Genomic DNA, 8197 nt, shown 5'->3' with positions numbered 1-8197 from the left:
TCTTGCAAGGAAATTGGGAACAGGGCTTTAGGGCAAGTCGACTGGGCGGGTGCAGGTCTCGAAACCGCAGAAAGAGGAATCTGGGAAGAGGTTTTTAAAAGGCGGACTATTACATGTTTTTATGGGCGAAAGAGGAACAGAGCGGGTGGTGGCATCCCATCATATCGTCAGAGGAAGGTTTGTATCAACAGCAGGTTTTTCTTGAGCAACTAAAATAATGAGGACTAGCTGAAAAATGTGCATTAGAAAATTAAGAAATTTAAGGAATTCACAGTTCACGTGAGCTTTCTCCCACCGACCCCACGAGCAACTGCGGTCTGCCTGAGCGACCTACATTTGCTCCGTCATCTCAGGACTGAGAGGGATCAGTCAGCGTGCGCCCTCCTCATGAAACTCTGCCCTTCTGGCGGGCCCGCCTGGCTCCCGGGGGCGGCAGTGCCAGCCAGGGTCCTGGAGTTCCAGGCAGGCTGCGGACGCCCGTCCCTCCGGTTCACCCTTTCACCCCTCCTTCACCCCGAGGCGCCACGCGGGGTGGCGCGGTTTTTCCGCCCACCCCCGCGGCCGCACTGGCCAAGCCGAGAACTGCAGGGCCTCCGGCTTTGGCGAGCCTGGAATCCGAGTCCTCCCAGCCTCAACCCCTGCGCTGGGACGCTGGGGGCTCGAAAGAGGCTGGGGTGTGTTTCAAGACACCGCGATTAGAGACGCAGCTTCTAAGTCTGAACTCGTCCTCGGTCTCTCGCAGACCTGCCGCCTCCGGTCTCGAAGACGCCCGGCAGCCGGCTCAGCCCTAGGCGGGAAGCAACCTGGCCGGGCTGGCGGGCGAAAACCCAGAGCACTCGGCCGGGTAGCCCAGGGCATCCCCGCGGCTGGGGGCGGAAGGCGAACCGGGCCGCAGGAAGAGTCGGCAGGAACCGAGCTCCGCCCAGCTGGCCGCCGGGCTCGCAGGCCGCGCGGTGAATGGCAGCGGCGGAGGGCGCGGTGCCAGCGGAGAGGGGCGGAGCCGCGGGCGCTGGTTGGCGAGGGCTCGGGGGCGGGGCTCGCGGGGCGGGGCCGGAGGCGGGGCCGCTGCCCGGCGCTGGAGCTGCGGGCGCACGGAAAGGAGTCGCGAGCAGCTGGAGCGGAGTTGGAGGAAGCGGCGGCCACGGCTGGCAGCGGGTTGGAGACGGCGAGCTCGGGTCGGGAACGGCTGGCGGGTCTGAGCTGGGTCAGGGGCTCATCGGAGCCGTGCGCGCCAGAGGCTGCCGGTGCAGCCTGGGCCCAGCAGAGGAAGGAAGCCGGCCGGCGGGGGAGGTAGGCGGCGGCAGCCGGTCCGGGTGTGTGCTCGGGAGGGGGAGGCGGTGCGTGCGCGCGCGGCCACCGCCGCTCTCTTCCTGTCACCAGCAGCCGCTTCTCCTTCTGCAGAACCGAGCCGGGGGAAGCGAGCCGGCCCCCGTCCTCCCTGCCGCTGGCATCTGCCGCCCTCCGGGCAGCCGCGGGTTCCCTTCGCGGCCAGCGTCCCCGCGTGCTCCCGGTTCCCTCGCGGCTCCCGTTTCCCTGGTCCTCTTCCGAGCGGGGTGTGCGCGCCGCCGGGAGCATTCGTCCCCGGAGTTGCAGGCGAACTCGGGCTTCCGCCACCTATCCGTCACCGTACACTTTCCTGAGGGTTCCCCCAGTCGCCCGGCTGCAGTTTTCCGGAGCCCTTCAGCGGAGAAGAGCTCCCTGACCGCCGGCTTCGCGTAGCGGGCTGGATCTCTGCTTTCCCCCGCGCTCTCCGGCTGCAGCCGGGTCGCTGCCCGGGCACTTCCCCGGGGCGGGCGGGGGTCCCAGGAGCTCGCCCGCGGCCCCCGCCCTTCGAAGTTTGCCTCCCTCCTCTTCCGGGGTGGGGGAAGTGTGCCTCGGGGCGGCCGATCGCCGGGGCCCTAACTCGGCGTGTGGTGCCGGCCGGGCCTGTGGCAGGTTGTTGGAGGCAGATTTAATGGGGTCTTCGGATAGCCCGGAAATCTAGCTTTTTGTAACGTGGGGCTAGACTGGAGGGACCGGCCCCGCAATATGGAGCCGGCTAGAGGGAGCGAGAGAGCGTGCAAGCCCGAGCTGAAAGATCGTGCGGAATTGTCTGGAATCCACAGCTCTCACGCTCACTTCCCAAGGGCAGAAACTGCCCGGCAGATCACAAGACAAAGAGAACAGGAAAGCTCAGGCCAACCGCTCGAGTGCAGAAATGTACTTTGGTAACCAGATTCGATCGTGTAATGAAAGGGTGTGAGCGGAATGGCTGTTACATGTTGAATGCAGAATGTGTGTGAACTGGATTTGGGGAAATTCTGCTTCTCTCTGGACGTAGTTTAATATCAGAAAGCTCTCACGTTTACCGTTAATCTCTGGTGTAGCTGCAGCACTGCTGGTATATAAGTGTGAGTTTACTGGGTTGGGGGGTTTTATGACTTTCGAAGCGATAGGGGTTTTTCCGGCCTTTTTTTTACCCCTCTCCAGTTCTTTCCTCTTTGTCAGTCTGTGCGAAGTACGAATGGATAAAACAGTTCCGGGTTTTGAACGCAGCATTAGATTGTCATTTCTGTGTGATGGGGCTGAAGTTTTTAGTTGTTAGGCGGGACATTCACAATACAAGTTACCCAGGCATTATGGAAGTGGGGTTTTTTTTTGCCTCCCCCACCTTTTTTTTTCCTCATTAGCTTGTGTTGCGTTTTGGCAACTTTAAAGGTGGTTAGGTGCTAGTTAGAAAAGGTCAGAATAGGTAGGTATCAGCTAGAAAAGGCCAGAGTAGGAAGACAGGTTTATCAGTCATCATCAGGAATTTGGTGACTTCTGCACAGAAGGCCACAAACATTGAAATCGTTGAAACACACAAATCATTGAAAGAGAGGGAAAAAAATCACTCCTAGCCATAATTTCTTGATAGAGTACACTATCTTGAAATAGTTTTTTAAAAGCAGTAGATGATAGTTTTCTAAGGAACAAGAGTTACTTAAGCTTTGGGAAGCAAGTGTTTTGGTCATTCCAGAGAAAATACCCAGAGTGATTTTTTTTTTTTTTTTTTTTTGAGGGATCCCTCTTCAATTTGGAAAGATATGTTTGGTTGAGGATCAGGTTTAAACTGGAAAGGCCTGTGGAGGAGGGTCTCTGCCTTGCAGAAATGCTAGGTTATGTCAACTACTGGCCTCTTTAGCTTTTATATGCCAATTGCAACTAGAGAGTTGTACTTTTTTTCCATAGAAGTATATAAATTTTTGTGATTGGAAGAAAGTTTTGTATATCTGATACTGGCTTGTAAAGTGTGTTAGGATGTAGCTTTTTAACTTTCATCTTGATCTGGGACCTGTTCTTGTCAGTTGCATAATAGATATTTGCATTGTACACATTACTATCTGCTGTTTTATCTGCTTTTGTAAAATGATGATATCGCTGTGTCTTTTCACCTCTGATGCTGAGAGCTGATGTGAAAAAAGCATTTCATTTTCCATTGATTAATGGTATTGTCTTTCTCTACCTGTGTCTTTAAATTGATTAAGAACGGTAAACCCCTGAAGTATTAAGTTGATTTGGGAAACAGAAGTGGTACAGTAAGTCATAGGTGATATGTATGTTGCTTATTGACAGTGGTGGTGGTAGTGCAAATTTATCTGCTGGAAATGTCAAGTGCACCTTGGTTGGTTATAGAGGGTTTTGTATTTTCATGCAAGCCTGCTCCACTTATTCAAATTTTGTGTTGTTTAAAGTTTTGCTCATATCTTTAAGTAAAATTTCATGAATGCCCGGTAATTCTTAGGCTACTATGTTGGTCAAAATCTTTCTTTCTTAGGTATTTTAAGGGATTATTCTAAAAAGACATCTAATCTGAAAGATTGTCCACTTGCTCATTAAAACAGGAACAATTCTAGTTGAGCTCGCATTGTGTTTGCATTTTGTCATATGCAAAATCAATTTTCGTGAATAAAGAGATGGTCAATGAGCAGATTTTAAAAAAAAAGATTTCGTGGTCAGGTAGAATATTGAAAGCTAAGATCATGTTTGCATTTGGTGTTTTGCTTTTAATTCTCCCACAACTGAGGCATACACAATGCAGAAGAAAAGGGGAAGTGCCTTTTTTTAGTATATTATACATTTAGATGGGCTCCGCACAGCTCTTCTGTATTTTGGAGGACGCAGGAATTTGCCAGTGAAGGCAAGAGAATAGAGTGTCCTAGTGAAGCCCTCAGAAGCCCTTACTTATCAATGGAAGGAAGGGGTTATCACCTTAGAAGGCAAGGCATAATATCAATTATATGACGGCTTTTAATAAAAAACTTAGCCTGTAATTCATTTTTGAAATATTCATCCTATCCCTTTTTCTACCCGCCCCTCTGTATCCCGGTCTCCTCTACCTACACCCTAATGTGATTACCTGCCATGATTCTACCAACGCTCTTATTGGAATTACTTGCTTAAGAAAGTGGCAATTAAAGGCCATTTCACATACATGATGCCAAAGCAGCTGAAAACAGACTGTAATTACTGCTAACCATGTCTGTTTGGGTGATGTTAGGGTTTTTGTGTATATTTGAAAGGATAGAGTGAGTGTAGTATACCTTTTGCTTAAAAAAAAAATCCTAGTATAAAAACATCTTGGAGATTTTATATCCTCCCAGCATTGTTTTCCTTGAAGTATATCTATACATACATGCTCCCCACCCCCACTGCCCCCCACCCCCTGCACCTGTAGTCAAAATGGTGTTCATGTTAATAATCACCCCAAAGAGTATTGCAGTCATAGGAGTCTGGCAGAAGGGAGGAGAGAGTGAAGAAAGGGAGGTGCCAGGCTGTACCCCTCTCCGTCACTGGACTTCAGTGGTCCAGCCCTGGACTCAGCCTTAGGAGCTAGGGCTGCAATAGGAGCAGCCACTGCTTTCGGTCCCTGGAGAATGGTGTGAGTGGGATCACCTGTTTTCCTTTGAAGGCAGCTAGGAAGCAGCCACCGCAGCTTCCTGGAGAGTTTTGTCCCCTAACTCCACCCCCTGCCTCTTACCACCCTCTCACACAGCCCTGGCCCCTCCCAGGTCTCCTCAGCCCTGACCTCTATAGAGCCACCCTCTGCCCCAGGACTAGATGGACAAAGTCCACAAGCAACCCTTATCTGTCTATCTATTTACTCTGAAAAGGAGTTAAAGAAACAGAGTTTTATTTTGGCTAGCTTCAGGAATCTTTCTGTACAGTTTGCAGAGTTTAGAAGCAGTGCCAAAGAAAAATTCTTGGCAAATGTTACCAGTTTTAAATAGGAATTGTATAAGTGGCAATCAATGCTAATAATAATGATGGGATATACAGTACTGCTGCTACAGCTGTGATTTACTGGCTGTCTGACCTGAGGCACATTATTTAACTTCTCTGTGCTGATTCTCCTCTCTGTAAAATGGAGATGATAAACTGTACCCAGAATGCAAGGATTAAATGAGTTGATATATACAAAACTAGAAGGACAGTGCCTGGCCCCTAGTAAGCACTGTGTCGGTATTAATTATATTAAGCTCCGATTATCAAGACCAGAACTCAGCCTCTGTATAAATAATTTCCTTTCATCTTCATAATAAACAGTGGCACAGAGAGGTTTAAGAGGCTTGGTCAAGTTGGAAAATCTAGGCCCCAATGGGGACAAGCATCTTTGAGTGTGAAGTCCAGTGCTTATACTCGCCTGCTTGCTGAGAATTTTCCACAGTAACATCCTATTTTTGCAAGAGGAGAGACGCTAGAGTGTCTTCTTCCGCCCTGCCATTCCAGGGCGGCTTCCTCTCAGGGCTTCCTTGCCCCTGGGTGATGCAGAGAACTGGAATGGTCCACCCCAGGGCCTTTTCTGGGTTATAGGATGTGTTTCTCAGGCTCTGGAAGCCACAGCCTCCCCGTGATGATCACTGAGCCTGAGAAATACGTCCAGCTGGGGCTGTGTTTCTGCACCTCGGGCAGTGCTGGCGCCATCCCATCGCTCTGCTTTCTGGAGAGCCCCATGTTCTTGTTGTTTGACCAAGGCTTGTCCTGTCCCCACATACCCAGCCCCCAGAGGGCCTGCGGGCAGGAGGCGTGGCTCAGATGCCCAGCTCCCCCAGAGCATGGCAGCCTGGCGCTCATTCTGGTTGGTTTGAAAAATGAATGGGGATACTTGAGGACGCTGGTTTGGGGCTTCATCCCAGCCCCTCATTTTATTTTAATTGAGATGAAATTCTCACCCCATAAAATTTTACCCTGAGCCCAGCACTTTAGGTTGAAATTCATTATGTTTAATAGGAAAATTTGATTTTCATGATTTCCAGGACACCATATTTGAAAGGGGAAAAGATTTTTAGATGATGATTAGATGATGAATTGTGTTTTCTGTTTTTTAAAAAAGCGATGTGAGTTTAGGTAGGGAGCTTGCCCTACTGAAGATAAAAGGATGAATTGTAGGGCTGGGGCCCAGGCACTGATCCGTAGCTTTGCAGCCGGATTGAAGGTCTGTCTTGTGCTGAGAACCAGGGCCAAACAGCTGATTTCATGGCAAGGTAGAATCACACGATCAGGATATATTCTTGGTTTATTTTAAGTGATTTGAAAATATTCTTTATTCCTGCCTCCCCACCAAGATCGCTAAACCTCTGTCCTTTGTAAATGGGAATGAGTAAGTCAACAAAGTCAGAGGACTTTTCAAAGAGTTGTGTTTGGTTCTTTGCCCAAATGCCTGCGGGTTAGAGGGTTAAATTGAAAATTTACTTTCAAGCAGTTGGACATTGAGAAGTCATGGATAGCTTCTTGTGGGGCGTCAGAAACAACTTTATTCTGAGGAACAGAATGATAATTGGTCAGTATTTTAGCAGAGAGAAAATCTGCCTTCATTGCAGGCAGTCTGTAAAAGGCTTGAAAGATAGGAGCAACATAATTCCCGTGAAGGAACTTTCGAACTATTTCATATGATTTTCTAATAAGAGGAAGTTAATTTGTTATTTGTTCCTAGGTTTTCTTTATAGCTTTTGTTACAGTAACTCAGGCTATGCACTGGCTTAGAGCCTATGTCATAAAACTGCCTCAGGTATTTGAAAACATTAATTACTAATGGTGGATACTGTTGTTTAGTCGTTAAGTCGTGTCTGACTCTTTTTGCAACCCCGTGGACTGTAGCCTGTCAGGCTTCTCTGTCCATGGAATTTACCAGGCAAGAATACTGGAGTCAGTTGCCCTTTCCTTCTCTAGGGGATCTTCCCAACTCAGGGATCGAACCTGCATCTCCTGCATTGCAGATGGATTCTTTACCATCTGAGCTGCAAGGGAAGCCCCGTGGTGGATATTATCTGCATATAAAAACCTAAACTATGGAAATAATTCCATTGGAACTGAGTGGAAATAGTTCAATGGACAGGTGCATGTAGCCAAAGGGTTAGAGGTACAAGCTGGTGAATCTGGGGAACATATAGTTTGGGCTCCACACTGACCGCAGGCGAGTAACCTAGGCACTACCAGTGTCCGAGGTTGCAGAGATTGCTGCTGTGCTGGGGCAAACCTGAAGGTGAGAGAAAGAGAACTTGCCAGTCCTCTAGACACGGTCTCCCCAGTGCCTGTGAATGATGATTTACATCTCTCTCCCCCACCACCCAGCAGGGACTGAGTTGTCAGAAGTTGTGCAGTGAGAGGACTGGGGTAGCAGCAAGAGGCGTTTAGGTGACAGAAGCTGAAGCTTGTAGAGCAGAAATGGACAGGATTCCAGAAGAGGGCAGCCTTCTAGAAGTTAGATGCCCAGTATTTGATTCACCCCATTATGGACTTGTTTGGCAAGGATGCATCTCAGTGAAGTCTCTTTGGAAGAAAATCTGCATGGTCCAGGATGCTGAGTCTTGGACTTGAGGGCACTCCTGCTGAGTTAGAAAGGCTTCTCTTTGTGCAGGTGTTTTTTTTGTGAAAGAGCCACAGATACTGCCAGTAAGGCCACTATCACAGAGAGTAAAAAGCAGACCATCAGGATGAGTTTGAGAGGTCTGAGTACGCAGGCAAGGAATCTACATGGGTGACCTTATTGACGTATCTGGCCATCCATGGGCATCCAGGGAAACTGAGTTTGAGCAGCAGGTTTTAGAATGTTAAAAGCGATGACTCTGAAGCCAGACTGCCTGGATCTGAACTCTAGTTTCACCTGTCACTTGCTGAGCATTGTCATGGCCAAGATATCACAGCCAAGACACAAACTCTCTGCACCTCATTTCTTCTT

General features: G+C 49.2%; 1 protein-coding gene across 2 annotated transcripts in view; it reads left to right on the top strand.

Annotated features, from left to right (window-relative positions):
• The first annotated feature begins 1151 nt into the window (after positions 1-1151).
• Positions 1152-8197, top strand: part of PIK3R1 (phosphoinositide-3-kinase regulatory subunit 1) — a 95440-nt gene continuing 88394 nt past the window's right edge. The window contains exon 1 of one of the 2 annotated variants that reach the window (XM_019982764.2): positions 1152-1290. The gene's annotated coding sequence lies outside the window, so the exon portion shown is untranslated. Of the gene's footprint in view, positions 1291-2063; positions 2208-8197 lie in introns of those variants that run through there. The other variant, XM_070774584.1, reaches the window with a different exon arrangement.

This window comes from Bos indicus, chromosome 20 (assembly GCF_029378745.1).
Source record: "Bos indicus isolate NIAB-ARS_2022 breed Sahiwal x Tharparkar chromosome 20, NIAB-ARS_B.indTharparkar_mat_pri_1.0, whole genome shotgun sequence".
NCBI classification, from domain to species: domain Eukaryota; kingdom Metazoa; phylum Chordata; class Mammalia; order Artiodactyla; family Bovidae; genus Bos; species Bos indicus.
Note: the sequence above shows the minus strand (reverse complement) of the source record. Positions and strands in the feature narration are given on the sequence as shown.